A 5,040-nucleotide genomic window follows, 5' to 3' on the forward strand; every position below is an offset into this window, starting at 1 on the left:
TCACCATAAAAAGAATGAGATCTTGCCATTTGTAACAACATGGATGGAGCTAGAGAGTATAATGCTAAATGAAGCCAGAGAAAGACAAACACCGTAACGATTTCATTCATATGTGGAGTTTAAGAAACAAAACAGATGAACACAGGCGGAAAAACAAAAGAGGGCAAACCATAAAACAGACTCTTAAATATAGAGAACAAACTGAGGGTTACTGGCGGTGAGATGGGCAGGTGGATGGATTAAATGGGTGATGGGCATTAAGGAGAGCACTTGTGATGAGCACCTGATGTTATATGTAAGTGATGAATCACTAATTCTACACCTGAAACTAATATTAAACCACCTGTTAACTAACTGGAATTTAAATAAGAACTTGAGGGGCACATGGGTGGCTCAATCATTAGGCGTCTGCCTTTGGCTCAGGTCATGACCCCCGGGGTCCTGGGATGGAGCTCCACATTGGGCTCCCTGCTCAGTGGGAAGCCTACTTCTTCTCCCACTACCCCTGCTTGTGTTCTCTCTCTCACTGTGTCTCGCTCTGCCAAATGAATGAATAAAATCTTTAAAAATTTTTTTTAAAAAAAGAACTTAAAAAAAAGAATAAAAATGGCAAGATTTTGGCATTTGCAATGGTCCCTATCCTACTTGCAAGCCCCAAACCATGTATCCCAAAGATAAAATGCACCTTTATTGACACACTCTGCCCCCCCATTCAGATGAGAAGCCTGTTAGTCAAACAGATATCACACCTGTACCTTAGAACTGTTAATTACCTAAGCTAATCAAACAAGCCTTTTATTACTAAATATGTATATGCAAAGTTTTAAGTACTCCAGGAAAGTGAAAATCATGATAAACCATACAATTATATGTGTTAATTTGTATATAAATTAGAGAAGCAACTCTATCAAAAAGTCCAAATATTTTCAAAATTTTTAAGGAGGACAAGGAGGTTTAAAATGAGAACAGGGTTCTATAAAAGGGAGTAATTTGAAAGCAGGAGCAAATCCTTGGAAAATAGAAATATTGTGGCAAAATTAAAAATTTAATAGATGTCATATGCTCAAAACAGAGTCGCCCTGCCTCACCCAGGCTCTGACGATGGAACATGGAACACAGAGCTCACGCCAGGCCCCCTTTCCATCTTCTCCCCCCCCCCCCCCCCCGCCCCCCCCCCCCCCCGCCCCTCCCCCACCCTCCCCCCCCCCCCCCCCCCCCCCGCGAACGTAACTAATCCTCCCTCCTCTACCCCCCCTTAACGGACCCCATTCCCTATCTCAACGCAGAGCGGCACCTGGACCCTACCGTCATCTGAGGGTGCCCTCCTTTTCCACTCCGACAGTTCCTGGAGGTTCCCGCCATCATCACCGGCCTCCCTCGTCGCCCTCCCTGAAAAGGCACTGAGGACCTGCTGCCGCTACTGCCTTCGACCCTGCAGCTCTCGCTTCCGCGCCGCCTTCGCCTGCGCCCTGGTGCCCGGGCCGCCAGCCATGGCCACCCCGCAGCTCTCCCAAGTGCGCCAGAACTACCACCCCGACTGCGAGGCCGCCATCAACAGCCAGATCAGCCTGGAGCTCTACGCCTCCTACGTGTACCTGTCCATGGCCTTCTACTTCGACCGCGACGACGTGGCCTTGAAGCACTTCGCCCGCTTCTTCCTGCGCCAGTCCCGCGAGGAGACCCAGCATGCCGAGAAGCTCATGGAGCTGCAGAACCAGCGTGGGGGCCACATCCGCCTCCGCGACATCAAGAAGCCGGACCGCGACGACTGGGAGGGCGGCTGAAGGCCATGGAGTGCGCCCTGCACCTGGAGAAGAGCGTGAACCAGAGCCTGTTCGACCTGCACCAGCTGGCCACCGACAAGAACGACGCCCAGCTGTGCGACTTCCTGGAGAGCCACTACCTGCACGAGTAAGTCAAGGCCATCAAAGAGTGGGGGGCTATGTCACCGACCTGCGCAAGATGGGGGCTCCGGAAGCCGGCCTGGCAGAGTACCTGTTTGACAAGCTCACCCTGGGCGACAGGGACAAAAAGAACTGAGTTGGGACTGTTTTCCCCATAGCCCCAGGCGCATGGTGACTTTCCCTGATCACCATGCCGAGCATGCGTATTGCAGTATTGCCTTTGCAAAATGTTCCAGTTCTTTTCTCCCAGTTTTTCCATGAATAAAGTTAATTTGGTTTAAATAAAGTTATTTGGTTCTTAAAGAAATAAAGGTCTCTGATTCGTGTGTGCAAATGTCTCACCTTTTAAGTTTTAAAGCAGGTATCTAGGCCACACGTAGCTCAGGATATCCATGGATGGAGGGAGAAGGTATTCCAGGGGACCCTGGAAAACACAAAAGTAATCTTCCCCTTACAAACAATGTGGGTAGATGGGGGTGTGGTGGGGCTCTGGTGAGTGTGTGAGCCGGTGCATGGTAAAAGTAGAAAAACACAGCTTTACTATCATGATTGAGATAGATCAGAAGTGAAGGGGATGAGATTGGGCAGGATTGAAAGAAAGTGTATCTTTGCTTTATTTGAAATATTAACGTTTAATTCTGGTAGTAAGATGGAAGACTTGGAAGCCAGAAAGGAAAAGTACGAGTTCGACAAGCTCACCATTGGCAACAGTGGTGTAATTAGCAAAGGACTGGCTTTCCCATATACAGGGGTGAGGGGTGACTTCCTGTGGTCACCAGACTGGACCTGCACGCTGGCCTTACAAAACATCCACATTACAGTTTTACTTCAGCTGTATCGTCTTGCATTAAAGCAACATGGTACCCTAAAAATGTTTACCTCAATAGAAGGGCTGAAAAATATAAAATCAAAGTTTTTAATATATAAATATAAAATCATTTATATATAAATATGTATTTATATATAAATCAATTATATATAAATATATAAATCAATTATATATAAATATATATAAATATAAAATCAAAGTTTTTATATATCAAAAAATAAAATCAAAGTTCAAATTTGTGATACTGAATATGAAGTAGAATAAATCCCTCTAAATGTTAAGCCAGTGAGTCTGGCTGCTTTGAGGAGTGTAGGGGTGGGGGAGAGTTGAAGCTGGGAGGCCAGTCAGGAGATTTTGGGGTGGGAGGGATGGGGTGGCTAGGTAATGGACATTGGGGAGGGTTTGTGCTATGGTGAGTGCCGTGAAGTGTGTAAGCCTGATGGTTCACAGACCTGTACCCCTAAAGCAAATAACATATTATATGTTCATAATATAAAAATAAAATATAAAAATACATAAATATGCCATTTTTTTAAAGATTTTTTTATTTATTTGACAGACATAGATCACGAGTAGGCAGAGAGCAGGCAGAGAGAGAGAGGGAGGAGCAGGCTCCCTGCTGAGCAGAGAGCCCGATGTGGGGCTCGATCCCAGGACCCTGGGATCATGACCTGAGCCGAAGGCAGAGGCTTTAACCCACTGAGCCACCCAGGTGCCCCATAAATATGCCATTTTTAAGAACTTGTTTTTAAATGTCTTAGACAATTATTGTATACATAATATGGCAAAAATATTGGTAAGTGTTTAATGACTATGTGGGAACACATCAAGCCCCCTCCCTACCTTGCTGCCATCACATTTCTTGTGGCTACAGTTAGAGATATTTTTGTGTACTTGCCCTTTTAAAACTCTACTTAGAGCACTTTCTATCTCTTCGTCATCAGGATCATTAACAGATATGGTGTCAGCTTTGCTCTGTTGTTCTGTTGATATTTCCATTCTCCTTGAAACATAAACACCTTACAATACCGTCTTATTAACTACATTCACCATGCTATTCATTATATCCATGACTGATTTATTTTAAAACTGGAAGTTTGTACCTTTTGAACCCCTTCACCCATTTTGCCCATCCCCTGATCCCCACCTCTGCTCTGGCAATCACTACTCTGTTCTCTGTATCTATGAGCTTGAGGTATTTTTGCTTGTTTTAAGATTCCACGTGTAAGTGACACCATACGGTATTTGTCTTTTTCTGACTTATTTCGCTAGCCTAATGCCCTCAAGGTCCATTCGTATTGTCACAAATGGCAAAGTTTCCTTCTTTCTATGACTGAGTAATATTCTGTTGTGTGTGTATGTAAAATCACATTTTCTTTATCTATTCATCCAGCAATGGACACTTGGGTTTCTTCCATATCCTTGCTACTGTAAATAATGCTACAAAGAATATGTGAATGTAAATATATTTTTAAGATTTAATTTATTTTATTTGAAAGAGAGAGAGAGAGAGATCACAAGTAGGCAGAGAGGCAGGTGGGTGGGGGGGCGGGAAGCAGGCCTCCCGTTGAGCAGGTAGCCCAATGCGGGGCTCGATCCCAGGACTCTGAGATCATGACCTGAGCCAAAGACAGAGGCCCAACCCACTGAGCCACCCAGGCGCCCCTGAATGTAAATATCTTTACCACTTATTTTCTTCCCTCTCTTTGGATAAATACCCAGAAGTGGGATTGCAGGATCATATGGTAGTTCTGTTTTTCTTGTTTTTTTTTTTTTAAAGAAATTTGCATTAGTTTACATTCTCACCAAAAGTGCACAAAGGTTCCCTTTTCTCCACATCCTCTCCAACACTTGTTTTACTTGTTTTGTTTTTTGTTTTTTTTTTTTTTTTTTTTTTTTTTTTGATCACAGTCATTCTGACAGGTGTGAAGTGACATCTCACTGTGGTTTCGATTTGCATTTCCCTGATGATGGGTGATGCCAACCGTCTTTTCACATGTCTGTTGGCCATCTGGATTTCTTCTTCGGAAAAATGTCTGTTCAGATCCTCTGGCTATTTTTTTTTTAAAGCAGCTGATTTTATTTTTATTTATTTAAGATTTTATTTCATTTAAAAAATTTTAAGTAGCCTCCACACCCAACATGGGGCTTGAACTCAAAGCCCCAAGATCAAGAGTCACATGCTCCACTGACTGAGCCAGCCAGGCACCCCAGATCCTCTGCCCATTTTAAAATAGGACTGTATTTTTGTTTTTTAGTTATATGAATTCTTTATATATCTTGGATATTAGTCCCTTGTGAAATATG

General features: G+C 43.7%; 1 pseudogene; it reads left to right on the forward strand.

The window, feature by feature from the left end:
- Window positions 1–1,490: 1,490 nt before the first annotated feature.
- On the forward strand, window positions 1,491–2,040 carry LOC111150462 (annotated as a pseudogene).
- Window positions 2,041–5,040: the final 3,000 nt, after the last annotated feature.

The sequence above is a fragment of the Enhydra lutris genome, unplaced genomic scaffold, assembly GCF_002288905.1.
Source record: "Enhydra lutris kenyoni isolate GAN:26980312 unplaced genomic scaffold, ASM228890v2 scaffoldscaffold23, whole genome shotgun sequence".
Taxonomy (NCBI): domain Eukaryota; kingdom Metazoa; phylum Chordata; class Mammalia; order Carnivora; family Mustelidae; genus Enhydra; species Enhydra lutris.